Source organism: Rattus norvegicus, chromosome 20 (genome assembly GCF_021556685.1).
Source record: "Rattus norvegicus strain SHRSP/BbbUtx chromosome 20, alternate assembly SHRSP_T2T, whole genome shotgun sequence".
In the NCBI taxonomy this organism is placed as follows: Eukaryota; Metazoa; Chordata; class Mammalia; order Rodentia; family Muridae; genus Rattus; species Rattus norvegicus.
Window position 1 is genome coordinate 44036877 of NC_141553.1, and position 21117 is coordinate 44057993.

At 43.1% G+C, this 21117-nt stretch overlaps 1 long non-coding RNA gene across 1 annotated transcript; it reads right to left on the bottom strand.

The window, feature by feature from the left end:
• Positions 1 to 4090: 4090 nt before the first annotated feature.
• Positions 4091 to 10363, bottom strand: LOC120098880 (uncharacterized). Its single transcript, XR_015645874.1, has 3 exons — positions 9176 to 10363; positions 6904 to 6976; positions 4091 to 4255 (listed from the first exon to the last, which is right to left on the bottom strand). It is a non-coding gene; the product is annotated as an uncharacterized LOC120098880 (long non-coding RNA).
• Positions 10364 to 21117: the final 10754 nt, after the last annotated feature.

Genomic DNA, 21117 nt, shown 5'->3' on the forward strand with positions numbered 1-21117 from the left:
TTGTAGTAAACGTTAGAGCAGGGCCTACCCCTTTCCCAGCTTCCGAATGACTACAAGAAACAGCACTTTTCTTTCTTGTTTTGTTTTGTTTAACTTTGGGACAGGATGTCACTGGGTAGCCCAGGCTAGTACAAACTGAGAGTTCTCTTGCTTCAGCTTGCCGGGATTAGACACGTACTACCCTGTCTGTCTGTTTTATTCATACCTTGTGGACTGTTAACCATTGTTTATCTTCTTTGACTGTCCCTTCTTTCTTTCCCTCCTGGCCTCCCTTCCTTCCTATAGTTCTTCGATTTCGTTTTATATGTTCTGTCCTCTGCATTTCCCCTCTGTGCTTATGTGTTTTGATCTTTATTTTTCAATCTTTAATTAATTAACTAATTAATTAATTAATTTAATCTTTATTTTGTTCTCATTATGAGTGGCACAGTATGTATGGCTTAAACTCTCCAGGGCATGAGTTTCTTCTTTTGGATTTTCAATGTCAGAATCTGCAAATACTCCACAAGAGAGTTATTTGAGAAAACTTCTCTTTATTACTACCTTGCTGAGGGCGAATTTAAAAACAAAAACAAAAACACGAATGGAGTTTATATTTCAACAAATGCTTTCTCGGGATTCACTGAAAGCTTCATAAACTATTTAGCTTTTTTTAAGATGCTTTCATAGAGGAAGGAGTTTCTGACAGGAGTATGCTAGAACAGCTATATGACCAGGGAAATTTTGATACTTTGATTTTTTTTTTCTTCCATAAAAGTGTTAGAACTGATCTCTCTTTCCTCTGATCCATGGAAAAGTTATAATTTTCTTTTCCATGACTAAGTCTTGACCTTGAAAGTCTGTGACATACTACAAGACATCCACTAAGTTTGGAGTGACACACTTTGGCCTTTAATAAAATGTTTGCTTTGTAGGCCGTTCATGAAACTGTCAACATGGCATCATACACATCTGTCCGCCAAATTTTAAGGGTCTTACTTGGGATTTACAGAACGTTTTCCATGAGCTTATCACCTGTGGTTTCTCTGCTTTCCCATGACAGCGACTCTTCTACCTTTCATTCTCACATGGCAGTCAAAAGACTCAGGTTGTTTCCTCCTGTAATATCTTGCCCTTCCCTGTACCTTCTCAAAGAGGGAGAGGCAGTTGGAGACCTACTCTGTTCATTAGCACTAGCTATGGAGAGCGTATCCACAGTGCCTGGAATGCCTAAGGGTCTATATCCAAGACCCTTCCTTAAACATCCAACATCACACTTGCACAAGGTATTTCAGAAATGATTGGTGAGGAGACAAAGTATAAGCAGCACAACAGAGCAGTAATGGTAGAGATCAGAACTGGTATCAGGCAGCGGGTTCTCTAGGTCATATGGGCCTTGGGTTTTTCGGTTGTAAAAATTCTCTAGATCATCATCTCTGTGGCATTTTGAGGCTCAACGATTCTCTTGTACTTAAAGTAATAAGAATAAGAATTGCTCCCAAAGACTAATATATTTGGATTCTTAGTCACCAGAGAGTGGTACGGTACTACTTGAGGAAGATTAGGAGGTGTGCCCTGATTGGAAGAGGTGTGGCTTTGTTGGAGAAAGAGTGTCAAAGAGCTATGAGATTTCAAAAGCCCAAGCCAGGGCCAATGTCACTTTCTCTTCCTGGTGCTTGCAGATCTCTCAACTACTTCTGCAGAACAGTATCTGCCTCTGTGAAGTCATGTTCCCTGCCATGATGGTAATGGACCAAGAGCCTTTGACGCTGTAAGCAAACACAATTAATTGGGTTTTTTGTTGCTGTTAAGGAAGGGTTCCCATAATCATGGTTTCTCTTAATAGAAATAGAACAATGACTAAGACAAGTAATAACTCTAAGTAATTTTCAATAAAGGAACCCATGAACTTTGTTCTTAACTGTGAATTGCATCTAATAAATTGAAAGGGTTCTTGATATTCATATTATTCATAACATTTCATAATTAAATCTCTTTTTTATTTGAATATGGCTTTGCTTTTGTTAATGCCGTTATTGATGTTTCTTGCAGCAGTGTTTCACTATGCTGCTCAGACTGCTCTGAGAGAGAGATCTTGCAAATGTTTGCCTGCCTCGGCCTCTCGAGTGTTTAGAGATGATAAGTGCATATCCCCATGCTATACCTGTTTTGTTTTTAAGTATATGAAAGAGAAGGTGTCATAGTTAGGGTTAGTCTTGCTGTGATTAAACACCATAGTCAAAATCAAGTTGGGAAGAAGAGGGCTTGTGTAGCTTACATATCTTGAATCACAGTCTATTGAGAGAAGCCAAGGCAGGAAAACAGGGAAAGAACCTGGAGGCAGGAGCTATGCAGAGAGCATGAAGGAGTTTTGCTCACTGGCTTGTTCAACCTGCTTTCATGTAGAACTCAGAACTACTAGCCCAAGGGGGCACTTCCCACAATGGGCTGGGCCTTTCTGCCGCCATCGCTACTTAAAAAAAAATGCTCTACAATCTTGCCTAATACCTTATCTTATGGGGGCATTTTCTCAGGTTTTCTTCTGTCAGATGGCTCTAGCATGTGACAGGTTGACATAAAGCTAGCCCATGCAGAAGACTAGCTGGAAATTCCACAAACCCTTCCATGAGAGTGAGAAAAATATCCCCCCCAATAATGCCAAAATTCTAATTCTTTATACCTATGACTGTTATCTTCCAAGGCAGAGGGATTACACATTTATAGCTCAGTTAAGATGCTACCTTAATCAAATCACAGGGGTATTAGTAAGGGGAAAAGAGAGGTCAGCATTATAGTTAGGTGATGGCAGAGGGATGCAGTCTACATTGATGGCTTTGAAGATGGGAAGGGTACCACCCGTCAAGGGAAATGTGCACCTGCTGAAGCTGGATAAGACAAGAAAACAGATTTATCCTGGACACCAGAAGGTGCAGCCTGTTGGTATTTGATCTTAGCCCTGTGAAATGCATTTTAGATTTCTAGTATCCAGACCTGAAAAATAATACATTTGTGTTCATTTAGACCACCAAATTGGTAGTGATTTCTTACAGTGGCAAAAGAACATGCCTAGTTCTTACTTCTGACCTTTATAATACTGAGCAGGTTTCTTGGTTTACTTTGTTTTTCTGTATGTTGCTCATAGTGCAGCAAATCTCTGCCCTGCCTTCATAACCAAAATGTATGCCATGTCAGATTATGATGTATTGAGGCTGAACGAATAATTGGACTCCACATAGCCTTACGCCAAGGGTGCTTATTTCCTACAACCTCACGTCACTGTAGGAATTCACAGAACATTGGGTCTGGGTAAGTCTGACATGAATTAGTAAGTTTTTTCACTCATTAAATTGTTTTCTTTTGTCTGTCTGTGTGTGTGTGTGTGTGTGTGTGTGTGTTTCTGAGTTTATGTGCATGTGTGTGGGCGTGCCCATGGAGACCAGAAGAGATCATTGGATCTTCTGGAACTGGAGTAACAAACTGTTGTGAGTCCCGTGGTGTGGGTGTTGTGGACTGAACCTGTGTCCTCTGCAAGAGTACTACTCACTCTTAACCTTGGAGCCACATCTCCAGCTCCACCCTGGGAAGCTCTCCTAACAAGAAAGGAAACTCTGACCCATTAAGTTTAAGCTTGAGTTTTCCCTCAGACATGCAGCTAGTTGCTTATGACACTAGATATAAATAATCATGTCTGGTTCTGAGGTGAGAGCAGAGACTCCTACTGCAAGCATTAGGACAGGAACGTATTTAATGACCTGGCTCCTCAGCATGAAAACGGCCTCCAGTTGAGCCTTGGAGCGCTCAACTCTTTTTCTCTTCAGAAGCCCCTGTAGCACAATGGTTGCTATCCTGCAGCCCAAAGCTAGATTTCCAACATGGCAATCCCGTCTCGATTATTTCCATGCTGGTCACTTTGGGCACTTAACTTTCCATGCCTTCGTTTCCCATCTCTACAATGGAGAGGATAATAACATTTAGCTCATAGCCAGATAGGAAGGTTTAAATGTCTTAATAACTACAAGACTCACACAAAAGGACCAGGACCATATTAATATTATATCAGCATATACTTTTCTATAGCAACAGGCTATAGAATAAAGGCAAGTTCTCTCTGTTAAATAGACGAACACCATTTTAATCCTTAATACTTGCTGTTACTGTGGTTATTGGCCATTCTTCTACAAAATCACAAACCCTTCATTCTCATTCAAGACCCACATGTTCTGGCAAATTGCCTGTAGACTGGAAATCTTCATAGGCTTTAATATCAGCAGACATTCTGTGGGTGATGAGCACATGACAGTCATGAGTACCCTTGGCGATTAAAGTTACATTAGTAGCCCAGAGGAACACAGCGATGGGTTCTATGCTGGACTCCCTACAAACTGCACTGCGTCCAGCCCAAAGCTGCTGGGGTTCTGTTTCGTTTCTTAAGTGGGGGCTGAGCCCAGGCATCCCACACACTTGCTTAGCTGGCAGAATTCTAGAGCAGAAGTGCGGGACTTCAAGTGTCTTCAAGAGTGGAGCGATTCAAAGTTAAAGTGAGCTAGGGAAGAAATAGGAAGTGAAAAAGTAGAACAGAAAGACTTAGGTAGATAGAGGAAGAAGAAAGAGGAAGGAGAAAAGAAAGAAACTTGAGTGGAAATGAAAGATTCCAGATGAAGAATACATCTCCTGGGTAAAGAGGGGAGAAGCAGGAAGAGATTTATATACAGTGTCTCTGATACCTCAGGGAGGTCCCTCCTGCTTGAGCTAGTTTGAGAGTCATTGGGATACCCATTGAAGAACTTCCTGCCTCCTATGCCCAGAAACTTTTGATCCAAATGGGCAGAGTAAAGCCCAATCATTTTCATTCCTACCAAGCTCATCAATGATGTCAATGCTCATGATCTGAGAACATTTGAGCTAAATTATATCCACACAAAAGAAATTGCTCTTAGGTTTCTTTTATTAAGCCATATTTTACATACAGTAACTTGCCCAGATATTAATATTACTGGTTTCCTGGCATAACCCATTCTCTACTCAGTCATATAAAGATTTATCTGTTCCTATACGAAGCCTCTGGCAAGGATACCGAAAGGCTGTTTTGAATAAAGTTCTAATGACTTGATATGATTTCCCACCAGAACAATATAATAAACTCTGGTCAGTTTTGGGGCTTTTTAAGGAGAAAAAAATGTTTTTCTATAACTTGGGATTGAATATCAAATAAATAGAAAGCATCCACATGACTTTGATCACATCTGGTCTCATTTAAGCTATAGTTTATTTGTTATTTATTATTATTATTATTATTTGTGGTCTGAGAAATTGAGCCCAGGGCCTTGTACATGTTAGGCAAGAATTCGACCATGTGCTATAGCCCCAGGACTATGCTCACTTAAAAAAAAAAAACTACTTGGAACATATTTCATGAAGTTGCTTAAGCAGGGTTTGAACTTTCAATCTTCCCACCTTAACTATCCTGCCCTGCCACTAGTAGTTGGTATAACAGACCTATGCCACCAGACCACTCCTTATTGTCTCATTACTCCACTGGAAAGATGATGATTCTGGTGTGTACAGAACTGTCTCCTGTTCCTTATACTAGCCATTTATTGGACTTATGTACTTCATAATCTCTGATGTTGAACAAGGAAGCTACAGAGATTTAAAGCCCTCGACAGGGCCTCCTGAGCTGCAGTGTGTACATAGTCACTGGGGATCTTGTTAAAATCCAGACTGTCATTCATCGGGGCAGCCGTGGACTTTCACATTCTGTGTCTGTAACAAGCTCCCTGGCGATGCCCAGGCTGACAGTCCAAAGATCACATTTCCAATAAAAGGTCCTGCGTAGCATGGAAAGTGTGTCCCAGACCTCAGCAAGTATCAGAATCATCAGAAGCTGTTTAAACACAGATTGTGGCCAGGGCTGTAACTCAGCTGGTATAGAACTTCCCTAGCATACTTAAAGGACCAGGCTCTACACGCAGCACTGCATAAAACAGGTAGGACGGGGCTCATTTATAGTCTCAGCATTAGGGAGGGGTAGGCAGCAGGATCAGAAATTCTAAGTCACCCTTCGTTACACAGAGAGGTTAAGGTCTCCCTAGGTTACATAAGACCTCCATCTCAAAACAACAACAATAAAGCAGGAACCAAGTTAATAAAATAAAAGACACACTCTCTCTCTCTCTCTCTCTCTCTCTCTCTCTCCCCCCTGTGGGGTGTGTGTGTGGGGTGTGTGTGTGTGTGTGTGTGTGTGTGTGTGTGTGAGAGAGAGAGAGAGAGAGAGAGAGAGAGAGAGAGAGAAACAGAGACAGAGACAGAGACAGAGACAGACACAGACAGACAAACAGAGACACACAGAGAGACAGAGGCAAAGAGAGAATGCATAAGAACTCCGTACTATTATGTCTGACTCAGTAGGGGTGGGATCCAAGACTGTTTCAAATTGTCTCGATGCTAAGGGAAAACTGTGAACACACTGTGACAGCTACGGGTCTTGAGCAATTTCTGCACCTCCTGCTTGCTAGGTGACTTCCCATCAGTTCACACTGCTGTGGAGACCATCCCCTCCACCTTCTGACAGCCATCCCTCCTCAGTCTCCACCCTGCTCGGCTTCTAACTGCCACCATACGCTCATCTTCCTCCTCCCCCAACACCTTCTCCTTTTCCTCATGTAGTCAAGGCAGACCTCAGAGTCACTATTTGTTGCATAGTCAAGGCTAGCCTTGAGCCCCTGATGTCCGAAGTGTGGGGGTTATGGGTGTGCAGCACACAGCTGGTGGGTGATCTTCTAGATATCCTTCTCTCTCACGACTGTAATAGAGTTGACCCTCTTTGCTTCTCCCTTTCTCCAACTCTTGGACTCTCTTCTCTCCCCTCTGCCTCTGAACTGTGTCTTTCTTAGTTTAGCCTGTCATGATCTCCAATGCTCACACCTCATCCTTCTCAGAACTGGCTTCCTGAGGTTTTCTATCTCCAGGGCAGCCTGTTGCCTCTTCCACAGTAATCCTGAAAAAACAGATGGGATCACGTTAGCACCTTGCTTAAAACCCCTCTGTGTCAGCAGAGAACGCAGTCCACATCGGTTGTCTTGGTCAATGTGACCCTGTGGAATATGGCCTTAGCAGTTTTCGTCATCATACCTACTTTGGAATCTCATCAGGCAAGCTTCAAACACATCCAGTCACACAGCCGCTACAAGGTTTCATACCTCCGTATGTTACCAGTCTCTGAGAATGCTCCCCATCCCCCACAGAGTGTCCAGTAAACATCTTCCCACCTGCAGGCCTTTCCCTTTGAACAGTTTTGCAACCACCCCAGGAAACAGTGGTCATGTTCTTCCTGTGCACACACACACACACACACGTAGCAACGCTGTGGTGTTTCCTGCACTTCTTAGCATGCGTGTGCAATCCTCATGGTTTGCAAAGTTCCATAGGACCGATGCTCTTTTCAGCTTTGTGCTTGTTCATCTTCAGATTAAATACTCAAGTAGGCGTGATTGTGGAAACGGAAGCTGATAAAGACCTTAGTTAACTGCATCCATTTCCAGAGGCTGCTGGGACAAACCGACACAAACTTGCTGCTTTAGAGCAAGAGAAGTAACTTGTTGTCTCACAGTCCATGGAGTCAGAAGTTTGAAATTAAGGTGTTGGTTGGGCCTCCTCTGGAGACTCTAGAATTGTGTCCCATACCTTTTCTCTCTCTTTTTTAAAAAGAGTTTTTTTTTTTTTAACATTTATTTTATTTATATGAGTACACTGTAGCTGTCTTTAGACACCCCAGAAGAGGGCATCAGATCTCATTACAGATGGTTGTAAGCTACCATGTGGTTGCTGGGATTTGAACTCAGGGCCTCTGGAAGAGCAGTCGGTGCTCTTAACCGCTGAGCCATCTCTCCACCCCCTCCAACCCCACCCCTACCCCCAACCCTGCTGTCCCCTTTCTTAAACTCGATTTTCCTAGCTGTTCCTTGGCTTAGAGCTGCCCTGCTCTAACCTTTGTCTCTGTTTTCTCATGGTGCTTTTGTCCCCATAGGTAGGGCCCTTGTTCAGTTACAACTGCAAAGACCCCCCATTTCCAAGTAAGGTCACATGCCCAGGCCATGGTGGACTGAAACTAGGCATACCTTCCAGCGGGCCACTGCTTGTGCATCATGATAATTGTTCAGAAATAAAGTTCATAAATAGAGCTAAGAGGCTGAGGCTGGGCACAGGGGACATACCTCAGTCTTCTGGAGGAAGACGTGGAAGGATCGTGAGATTGTTAGCTACATGATGAGTTCAAGGCCAGTTTGGAATGTATGAGAACTCATGTTTAAAAGAAAATAAAAGCTTTAAAAAGTGAGAAGTAGAAACTTTCTCTTTCTCCTGCTAGACCTCAATGAGAATTCTTAAAGACCACATTATCATGCCAAATTTCTTCAAATCATCTTTCTCCTCTTCACAAATTTTTCTATCATCTATCTATCCTATCACCTATGTATCTATGTATCTATGTATCTATCTATGTATCTATGTATCTATCTATGTATCTATCTATGTATCTATCTATGTATCTATGTATCTATGTATCTATGTATCTATGTATCTATCTATCTATCTATCTATCTATCTATCTATCTATCTATCTATCTATCATCTATCTACCTATCTATGTATCTCATCTATATTTCTCGGTTTTGTTTTGTTTTGCAAGCCCTGGCTTGTCCTGGAACTGACTCTGTAGACCAGGCTGCCCTTGAACTGACAGAGATCTGTTTGGCTCTGCCTGTTTCTTTCTCTCAAGTGCTGAGATTAAAGGTGTACACTATTGTCTATCAAATTCTTAACAAAAGGAAGAAGGAGGAGGAGGAGGAGGAGAAGGAGAAGGAGAAGAAGGAGAAGGAGAAGGAGAAGGAGAAGGAGGAGGAGGAAAAGGAGAAGGAGAAGGAGAAGGAGAAGGAGAAGGAGAAGGAGAAGGAGAAGGAGAAGGAGAAGGAGAAGGAGAAGGAGAAGGAGAAGGAGAAGGAGAAGGAGAAGAGACTCAGAGCCAGGCACTGTGGATCATCACTGTGACCATCCTGGTGTTTTGGAAGCTGCTTTGGGAGGACTGTGGAGAGGCTCTCTGATGGTTGAGTCAATAGTTACTCTTCATTATCTTTGTGTGCCTGTCAGTGGGCCAAGAGTCAAGCACTGAGACTACACTTCTTTTTGTCTGAAATCATACCAAATCTTCCTCACAATGGAAAAATGTAAATATGTCCTCTGCTGTTCCCTCTGAACTGATTCTGTTTCTTCTACGAGTATCTTGGGTATCTTCTAGGAGACCTGGAGGAGAGGGAACTGGATATTTCTCTTCCTGACTGAGGGCCTTGCCTTCTCCAATAAAATGTCCTCTGGGCCAGCATGACGGTGGTAGGTGAGACAAGTCCGGCACCAGCTGGGATAAGCAGCTGTGGAAACCGGGAGAGCAGCCTGGGCACAGGGCTGAGGACCAGGTCCAGGTTTCCACACAGTCCCAGCAGCCCAGCCAAGGCTCTGACAGTCCTCACAGCCGAGCCGGCTCTCTCTCCACAAACTGTCAAAGGGCCAAGGCTTCCTCTTCTCAGCCCAGAAGAAAGCTAGGGAAAATATAAAACTACAGGATGCAGTATCTATAGATCCTAGCCTCTTTTCTTCCCACGGGAGAGCACAGCACAGAGAATTCTGTGATTTGTCAAAACCCCAAACAAAACAGGGCTGCAGTTGATTCAGACAAATGGCCACAGCTGTGGAAAAGTTTCTACTTGAAACCAGCAACTCAGCACAAATAGCCATCTCAACGGTTTTATGATCACTTTTCCAGCACGCTCTCTTTCTCCCCAACATGCAGCGACTGGTTCCTTGAGGTCAGGTCCCTTTTAGTCGTGCTCAAGGTGGTGGCGTCTCTCCTACAGTAGCTTCGCTTTTCCCTGCGCTCGCTCGGTTCCCCAGGTTGGTTCCACGTGTCATCTCAGTTGACACTGAAAGTTCAACACCGGTTGTACGGCACTGGAGACACTTGCTGCTCGGTGTTTGTAACTGGTGCCAACGCTCTGACACTCAGTCCTGTGTCCCAAGCATTCTGATCCGGGCGGGGCCGAACGCTCAGGCGGTGAAGCCTGGAAGCCAGGTTGCCTCACAGCTAAAGCCAGCCCAGGTGTGCTGAGAGCTTTCCAAGGTTTGCCTCATTGTGATTAAGTTTGCTGGAACTGCAGCGAAAGTGAGAAGCCCGGAGGAGGGAGGCGAGGTCAGTGAAAGCTGAGCCTTAAACCTCAAGCGAAGCTCAAAGAATCCAGAACCAATTCCAGACCAAGTTTTTATGGAACACGTCTGTGCTGAAAACACATGAGGTGTATGGCTTTCTGCTGTTGAGGCTTAGTTACCTTCCTCTTTTGGCGGGTGTATATTTCTGTCTCCCAGCACAATACTGTGTCACAATCCCCCCCTCCCAACCCCACCCCCGCTTTCACTTTGAGTTCTATCTGTGGAAGCCACATTGCCATGCATGGGCAGGCGTGGTGAGGTCTATGTTTAAGGCATGCATGGATAAAGAGACTTACGGGCTTTTGGGAATCGTGTTATCCTCTTAGAATTTGAATAGAAATCATTTCTAACTCGAAACGTGAAGGATGAGTATCTAAAGCAATGTCTAATGTTTGTTACCCTGCATGTTTTATGGGCTTTCAAAAGGATCCAGTGAACGTCAAAGTAGTAAAGCTGGAATAGTTTACAGTCAATGCGTTCTGTATCGAACTTTATCACATCAGCAAGACACCTGTTTAGAGAGTCAAGCTGGCAGGCTATTTTATAACTAATTTAAGCGATCACAATGTTTATGTAATGGTTAAAGAACAGGAAAATATTAGCCTTCAGTCCCAGCAGTCAGAAAGCAGAGGCAGGTGGATCTCTGTGAACTTGAGGATAGCCTGGTCTACAAAGGGAGTTCCAAGACAGCCAGGGCTCTTTCAGAGAAACTCTGTCTCAAAACCAAACCAAACCAAAGGCATGGAAAGTCAACAGAAAATCTTCAAACTTCAATGCTTTGTATGCTTTTAGATAACAGAGTATTTAAAAGCCAAAAGTAGGGGTTGGAGGGGTAGCTCAGTGGTTAAGAGGACTGGCTGCTCTTGCAGGGGACCCAGGCTGAGTCCTCAGCATATACATGGTGGCTCGCAACGGTCTATAACTCCAGACCCAGGGGACCCCACACCCTCTCATCTCCATAGGCACCAGTCATTGTATACAGACATACATGCACATAAGCATTCATATCCACAAAATAATAAAGAAAAACAAGTGACATTCTTTTTAAATCCCTTAGAAGACAGGCAGGAAAGGCAGAGAAGTCTGAAGCAGACGAATCACTCAGCCTACCTCTTACAGTGTGTGAATAGCTCGGATGTTTCAGCATTACATCTAGACTGTTTTCTGATTGTTGTATTTTTACAAGTACGGCTGGGGTGGTAGTGTGTTGGTAGAGTAGTGGCTCACCATGCATGGGACCTGAAGCTCAGTATACAGAATTGAAGCCAAACATCTTGAGGTCAACCTCTGAGCCAAGTTAGCTTGCAAGTAATTCTCCCAGAACAAGCGTTCATCCACACAGATTCAGGCAGTAGTCCTTCTGAATGTGGTAACACCATCTTTCATCACTGAATTGGGGAAGTTGAGGCAAAGAGAATTGGGAGTTGCAGACTGGTGTGGGCTACACAGTGACACCCTGACTTTCCAAGCCAAAACAAAACCTACCAAAAAATAAACAAACAAACCAACCAAAAAACAATGCAAACACTCTAAAAGCTATTTTCTTGATACTGGAAGGCTCATGTTACATATTTCTCAGGTAGCTCCTTCTCTGGAGAAAATCCTGTATTTCTATTGGCTGATTTCTATGGTGCATCTGCTATTTTCTTTTCCCTATTGAGACAGGATTTCAATCAGCCTGGCGTAGCTTTGAACTGGCTATGTTGTTGAAAATGCCTTTTAATTCTGGGTCGTCCGAGGTCTACCTTCTTAATGTTTGGATTACAGGCATGCAGTACCACACCTGGAGCACGCCCAGACTCTTACCTTGATTGCTCTCAAGGAAGAGGCTTAGGAAGTAATATGCTATTGTTTAACATTCCATCATGAAACAGAAGTAACGTCTGGAAAATATTGAATAGTAAAACATAGGGCTATCAACACGACTCAGCAGGTAAACACACTTAACACCAAACCCACCAACCTGAATTCAATCCCTGGGACCCACATGGTGGATGGAGAGACTTGACTACACCGTGGTTGTCCTCTGACCTCTCTAAGTACCGCATAGCATGCATGTACAAGAACAGGTAAATAAAATGTAATATAATTTTTAAAATGATAAAATATGACAAAACCACTAGGAAGTTAAGCTATGCATATTATACCTTGGTTTTTAATGATTGTTTTTTACCTTTTAGGTTACATAGTTTAATTTTTCATAATACCTCAGTGTAACAATTGGCATATCAAATCCCTTTACAAACTTACGGGCTCTTGTGAGCAGATAACAACTGGCTATCCTGACCAATCCTTCTTGTCTATTTCCAGTGAAGATCAAAACCCAATTCTTTGCTTCAGTGTTAATTAAATATATTCAATTACACTAAAAAGGAAACTGGTATACCTTAGCAGCTTTTCCTCCAGAGAAATCACTTTGTCAAAGAAACTGATTTTTTTCTCCTCTTTTCCACCCACACCTAACGCTCCTAGTTTAGTAATGTAAAAAAACCATAATTATATTCACTTTATTAAAATGGAAAAATTGGGGAGAAATTCAGGTGATAAACAAAGAAACAAGAGGGGAAGGGGGGATAGAAGATGCACTGGCATACATTTCTGGGATGGGATGTGGTAACTCCTAGACAGCTCCTTCCTTTTCAGCATCTGTTCCCTTGGTAACAGCCCTTTCACCATTCAAAGAGGGAGCATCCCTCTTCACTCACAGTATTTGATCCTTGGGAACTTTTACACTGTATGCAGGAGAAGCGATCCGGTCTCTCTCCTGAAAGAAAAACTCACATAAAGCTGTGAGAAGCTAATGGCCACATTTAGACTAACACTGTAAGGCGTAGCTCCAGGACCCCTTCTCTGATGGTTTGCGAATGCTTCTGTGTGAAATGTGTTTGAGAAGTTAGAATCAGGCCACCCCAAGACCCGAAACATTGAGTCTTGAAGTGAGAGGACAACCATAATTGGCTTAGCTCATTGCATCTTTCCTGAAGTGTTCTCATTGAAGAAAAAGTAAAACTTCCACGCCTGGTGGTGGTGGCAGCACACACACCTTTAATCCCAGGGCTTGGGAGGCAGAGACAGATGGATTTCTCTAAGTTTGAGGACATTCAGGTCTACAGAGTGAGTTCTAAGACAGCCAGAGCTAAAACAGAGAAACTCTTGTCTTGAAAAACCCAAACCCAAACCAACCAACCAACCAACCAGCCAACCAGCTAACCAACAAACCAACAAAGCAACCAACCAACCCACCCACCCACCAACCAACCCACCCACCCACCAACCAACCCACCCACCCACCAACCAACAAACCAACCAACCCACCCACCAACCAACCAACCAACCCACCAACCAACAAACCCACCAACCCACCAACCAACCAACCCACCCACCAACCAACCAACCCACCAACCCACCAACCCACCAACCCACCAACCCACCAACCCACCAACCCACCAACCAACCAACCCACCAACCCACCAACCCACCAACCCACCAACCCACCAACCCACCAACCAACCAACCCACCCACCAACAACCCACCCACCCACCAACCAACAAACCAACCAACCCACCCACCAACCAACCAACCAACCCACCCACCAACCAACCAACCAACCCACCAACCAACCAACCCACCAACCCACCAACCCACCCACCAACCAACCCACCCACCAACCAACCCACCCACCCACCAACCCACCCACCCACCCACCAACCAACAAACCAACCAACCCACCCACCAACCAACCAACCAACACACCAACCAACCCACAAACCAACCCACCAAAAAGTAGCTCCAGGATGGGAAGAGTACATGCCAACCACCTCTACACTATTACGGGTGTTAGGCTCTTATGTGGCATCAAGTAAATATAAGCCAGGCATAGAGGAATCCGTCTGTAACACTAGCACTCAGGAAGGATTGTCCTGAGTTCAAGGCCAGGCTTGGCCACATGTACATAACCCATTTCAAACAAGAAGGTAAATAGAGTATACAGGAATCTTAGGGCATATTCATACAACGAACGCTGGGCAGTCATTGAAATGATCATCTGTATGTGTATTATTTGTGTGAAATGCTAGTCATCTATGCAAACTATGTATCTGAAGAACTTTAAGGCAAAGTATTGTGATATGCTAATTAGTGTATATATATATGTATATATACTGTATGTATAGATAAATGTAAATATATGTGTATTCTTATATGGATAGACATCTTTATTTGTCTATCTATCTCTCATTTACCTGTCTGTCATCATCAGTCTATCTGCTTCTCTGAGATCAGGGAGGAAGCCTGGTTATGAAAGCTTCTTTCCCATTGCACGCTTCCGGTATCCTCACATAGCAGAGGGTAGAGGAAGAGGGAGAGGTTTCTTGTAACTTTTATGAGAGTACTAAGCCCCTCTCTGTCTTCATAACCCAAAGGCCATCCTTCTTAATACCACCACGAGGTTGGGTGTTTATTTTTTTTTATCATTTTTGTATTTATCGTTAGCCTGTGTAATCGACCTTGTATTTGCCAATATATCTCTCCTAACATAAACATTTATTATACAATCCATTGCTGAGTACCTCCACACTTGTCTGTCCTGATAGATACCAATAGACACCAAAAGAAAATTGCAGAATGTTCATAATGCTGATCCTAAATGTATAATGTTAAATGCTAATGTTTAATGTACATTGTCAAAGGGTGTGTATGCAGGGCTCACCTAGCATTCATGAAACCTTACATTCAAATCCCAGCATCACATAAACTGGGTATGGTAGTATGTTCCTATAATCCCAGCACATGTGAGGTAAAGGCAGAAAGATCCAGAGTTTAAGGTCATCATTAACTACACAGGGGGTGGGGGGATAGCTGAGGATACAGGAATCCTTGTCTCAAAAAAGAAGAGAAGAAAGCCATAGAGTACAATAAGGAGTCAATGTTAGCACATACACAACACACATTTGGGATCAGGGTCTCACTATCCCTGGCTGGCTTAGACTCAACCACACTGGTCCCAAATGCTGAAATTAAAGGTGTACATCACCATGCTTGACCCTAAAAGTTGTATTCAGGCCTCCGCACATACACATACACATGTCCCCTCACACAGTAACAATAAAATATAAAGTATATATAAACAAGAAGGAAGGGAATTCTACAAATGCAAATGGTTCTGATTATTTTGTCAATCTGTGAAATTTTCAAATGAAGATTAATTTGTTTGCTGTCGGTACTCAAAATATTTCCTTTTAAAAAGTGCTTCCCGGTTACCATTGAGCTCAATGTTGGCAATAAAGTGCTTGTCTAGACTTGCCCTAACAAAGACACTGAGGACATGGTATTTTCCTTACATATTCAGGAGGTGAGAAGTCCAAAATCATGGAGTAGTCTTGGTCTTTTCTGAGGTCTCTGTGACTGTCAATGGTAGCTCTGTCTCTCTCTGTCTCTCTCTGTCTCTGTCTCTCTCTCTCTCTCTCTCTTTCTGTGTGTGTGTGTGTGTGTGTGTGTGTGTGTGTGTGTGTGAGTGTGTATGCACTCACGTGTGTTTTAAAGTAGAGTCTCATGTTCCTAAGGCTGGCCTTGAACTTGTTACATAGCCAAGGATGCCTTCACATTCCAGATCCTAAGTCTAAGCTCATTTTTATGTGCAACATGTTATGGGCAAATTGTGTGTCCACACAATGTCTTATGTTGGAGCTTGTAAAGGACTTCATTTGGAGATATGGATAGCTGGATTTAAATGAGGTTCTAAGGATCATACCTTAATCCAATAGGACCAATATTCTGCTGTAAAGGGAATAAGATAACTGGACATACCTTCATAGAGCTGTGCGAGCACAGAGGAAAGGCCAGGTGAAAACAGTGGGCTACCCCCACAGCCCTCACGATGGTCCCTGTCTGCCTTAGCAGCTGAGAGGTAGAAACAAGAGGACCAGGACGTCAAAGGATCGGCATTCAGCCCCAAAGCAAGTATGAGGTCCCCCTGTTATACAGCTGTTATACAGAGAAACCCTCTCTTGAAAACCCAAATAATGACAATAATAATTAATAATAATAATAATAATAATAATAATCCCTTGCATACTGTTCTATCTAGAAATAGAAGACAGAGTACTCTACTGTTACAAATCACAAAGCTATCATATTTCAGTGTCTTAGGCTGCATTGCTAAAACACACGATTACTGCTATACCAGAATTACTTACATCTTACTGTAAGACACAGACAGACAGACAGACAGACAGACAGACAGACAGACACACACACACACACACACACACACACACACACACACACACACACACACACACCTGCTAGCGAGATGGCTCAGAAGTTAAGATCATTTGTTGCTAATGCAGAAGATACCGGTTAGATTCCCAGCACCCCCACGGTGGTTCATAGCCATCTACAACTACAATTCCAGAGCATCCCATGCCCTCTAATTACGTCTATGAACACGTAGAACATAGACATGCATGGAGGCAAAGCAGTCCAACATAAAATAAAATGAGAAAGATCTAATTTAAAAAACATTAAACTTTCTACAAGTAAACAAAAACAATACAGTGTTAAAATATGGACTTAGATGTGGCTGTTGGTACAATGTTTGCTTACTGGGCTTGAAGCCACGGGTTTGATCCAAGCACTTGGTAAACTAAGCGTGATGTGAAGATGCATTCTTAGAATTCCAGCACTCAGAAGTTAAGGAAGATCAGGAGTTCAAGGTCATGTTCTGCTAGATAGCAAGCTCACAGCTAGGCTATATGAAACCTTGTCTCAAAAAACCCACATCATTTAGCATGTGGGAAGACGGGAAAGTAGGATATTGAAGAACAGGGATGGGATGGGAAGCTATGAGATTGTTAGGAAGGGCTTCCTTGGAGGGGTGACATTTGGGCAAAGACCTGAGCATGAGAAATTACTGTCTAGTCATTAGGAACAGAGCCACACCCATTCAGCAAGTGCAGACATCTCGAGTAGAGACGAGGAAGACTTTTCAAGCAATAGTAGAAGGTGGCATGGATGAAAGATGGTGAGAAGACAAGTTCAGAGAGATGACACAGGGCCAGGTCAGGACTTTCACTCCAAGAGAGATGGGATCTCATTGTCTGACCTACACTGGAAAAGGAAGTAAGCTCTGAAACATGGGAACCAGTCAGGGTGCTACCTCTGGACTCATGAAAGAGGGGGTGGCTTGGACTGCCATAGCAGTGATGGAGAGACTTGATGTGTTTGGATATATGCTGAAGACAGACAAGAAGCTGATGCTGGTTTGGATTTAAGGTTAATGTCGGTTGGGTATGGCAGGTGGTCAGGACCACAATCCTAGTACTTAGGACCTCAAGGCAGGGGATGGCCATGGCCTAAAACCTACCCTAGAGTACACAATGTGGTTAAGGCCTATCTGGACCACAGAGTGACCTGGCCTCAAAGTTACTTTTGTTTTAAACATCTGTTCTGATGTCAAACATGGTTTAGAGAGCCAAGATGTTAGAAAGCAAAGTCTCCTGTCTCTGTTTCTGTTTCTGTCTCTGTCTCTCTGCCTCTGTCATTCTCCCCCTCCTAGTCTCTCTAACATCTTGCTGCACCAGGTCGTCAAAGCCCAGGTCTTTGCCAGGCCGGCCAGCACTTCACCTCTGGGCTATACCCCTAGTTTGTCTTCTTTCTTTTTCCTTTCTTTTCTCTTTTCTTTGGGATGGGATCTTCTAGGTAGCTCTGGCTGTCCTGGAACTCACTATATAAACCAAGCTGGCTTTGAACTCATAGAGATCTGCTCACCTCTTTCTCAGTGAGTGCTAGGATTAAAGCATTCTTGACCACACCGATTCGTCTTCTTTTTTTCTAATGCTACTTTCTCCATCTGCTCATCTTCTGACTCCTGGTTTACCTACTACCTTTCTATTAAGCTTGCTTCTAGTCAGGCATGGTGGCACATACCTTTAATCCCAGCACTCGGGAGGCAGAGGTAGGAGTATATCTGAATTTGAGTGCAGTCTGATCTACAGAGAGTCCCAGGGCAGCCAGGGGTACACAGAAAAACCCTGTCTCAAAGATAAAAAAAATAATGTCACACACCAATTCTCTTTCTTTCATGATGTATGTGATTGTCAAAACAGCCCATGTTCTTTTCTGTATTGGGGGATATGTCTAACACAATGGTTCTTAACTTTCCGAACAGCTCTGCATGTTTTGGTGACTCCCAACCATCAATTATTTTCATCACTACTTCATGTCTGTATTTTTGCTACTGTTCTCAATCAGAATGGAAATATCTGATGTACAGGATGCATGATATGTAACCCCTGTGAAAGGATCATTTGACCCCCAAAGGGGTCGAACCCTACACGCTGATAACTAGTACTGGTCTAAGACACCAATAAAGTATTGTAATAATTGACTTAGGCAATGACCCATAAGCATACACATTAATTAAAAGTGTATTTCTTCTGTGTGTGTGTATGTGTGAATGTCTGCCTGCCTGCCTGTCTGTCTGTCTGTCTGTATGTATGTATGTATGTATGTATGTATGTATGTATATGTGTGAGTACACCATGTTCATGCTTGGTGCTTTTGGGGGCCAGAAGAAGACATTAGATCCCCTGAAGCTGTACTTCCAGATGGCTATGAACCACCATGTGAGTGCTGGGAATCGAACTTGGGTCCCCTGCCATAGCAATAAATAATCTTAACTAGTGAGCAGCCTCTCCAAACCCCAACTTTGATAGTCTCTAAAGTTAATAACTACGCCCTCCACTTGGATGGAGCCTTTCTTCCTTCCCTTAAAATGCTTTCGTGTCTTCTACCCCATATGACCTCTATGACCTTCTGAAGATGAACAGGGCACAGAATCATGTGATACAACGGATGCAATGGGCCGAAGCTGAGTGAAGCTCTGCGGTTGGTTATGAGCCTTCTGAATAAGAACATTAAAAAGCAGAAGGTCAAGGCTGAATGGGTCTGCTTCTTCTGCCTTATGGGGTTGCCATTCTCCTGTAAACAAATACAGTCATGTGTTCTTTAATGATAGAAACACATTCCGGGGCACCTTTGGGGATTTTACAACCATGTGAATGTCACAGGGTAATGGCACAAATTAAGATACTTACACCGTCAGTAAGCTCTGTAATTTTATGGCGCCACTCTCACATGCAAGGCTTGGCATCGACCAAAATATCATGCGCCACATGACTGATGCTATTCAAATGAGGTATGATGTGACAAGTGATAGGAAGCAAGAATGAGTCTTGGAAACACAGAGGCCAAAAATCAGACGAAGCAAAGTCCCAGAGAAAGACCCAGAATACACCTAAATACTTCACCAGGCATCACATGGTGATGTTCTTGGCACAAATGTGCAGTAAAGTTGGCCCAGTGGAAAGTCATAAATATAAGTAGCAAAAATAATGTTTGAATCTGTCACAAATAATATTTCTTTGTAGCTAAGCACAGAAAATATTATTTTACCACACAGGGGGAATAATACTTTGGAAAACAGGAACCTTTTCCAAGGCGTCGAGAATGATATGAAATTTCTGCTGCTAAAAATTTTCGTCAGGTTTGTAGGTAACAGTGAATCATCTCTGACTTTGGAGAGAACTGAAACCTGGACTAGTCAGGTCTTGCCTTTTTATTTACACTGAGATAAGACGGAAGGCAGGAGGCCAAGTAGATGGCAGGAGTTTTGAGACCTTCCCACTTTGTGGACAAGGGCAGAAGAGGAGCGGAGAATGCATTTCTGTCTCTGTAGGCAGTGGCAGGGTGGACCGCAGGTATCTGCTCTCTGAGATTCCTTTGGGCCACAGCACTTTTAGGCAGAATCTTGTGTGATCCCTATGCTACCAGGGTAGCCTATGCAATCAGGGACAATGAAACTAGTGGGCATTTACTCTAAAGATCTATTTTAAAGAAATATTGGGGGAGGGGCAAGGGAAAAAGAAATATTTGATTTTGTATTAGGAGTAGTGGTGCAAACCATTTGTTCTAAGACTCGGGAAATGGAGGCAGGCAGAGTTCAAGGCTAGCCTGGTCTACGTTGTGAGCAACAAGCCAGACACATTTACACAGGCCTTGTCTGAGGGAGAAAAAAAAAAAAGAAAAAAAAAAACAAAAAACAAAGAAACATTCATGGCTACTAGGATATCTAATGAAAGTTTTTTTTCCTATAATTTTCAGAAGAATAGAGGCAGCTTTATTTTTTTCCTTTAAATTGTGTTTCGTTCCTTTGAGACAGGCTGTAATACAGCCTAGATTAGCTTTGAACTCACAATATAGATGAGACTGGTTTCAATCTCCCAATCCTGTCTCTTAGTGTTGAGACTACTGTTCTGTGCTACCAAATCCAGATCATTATGTGTGTTTGTTTGGGAAAGGGTCTTACATCGCCTAAGCTGGCCTAGAACTTTATATGTAGCTGAGCATCACCTTCAACTGCTCACCCTCCTGCCTCTATCACCCTCGTGCTGGGCTTAGAGGTGTGAACTGCCAGGACCATCTATCATTATATCTGAGTAATAGAATTTGCCTGCCTTGCTTTTCTGCCTTCCTTCCTTCTTTCCTTCTTTCCTTCCTTCTTTCCTTCCCTTTCCTTTCTCTCTTTCCTTCCCTTTCCCATTTTCTTCCTCTCTTATTTTGTTGTTGTTGCTATTTTTGAGATAGAATTTCAGACCGAGTCCATCCTAGCTATCCGAGTCCTTCCTCACTGTGTAGATCAGGCTGGCCCTTTGCCTTGCCAGTCCTGGCATTAATGGTGTGCAACACCCTTCTGGATGGATTTTCTTATTAAAAATTGTCTCTAAAATACATTTTTCCACTTTATCTTATTTTATATGTATGGGTCTTTTACCTGTATACGTGTCTGTGTAACATTTGCATGTCTGGTGTCCCAAAAGGCCAGA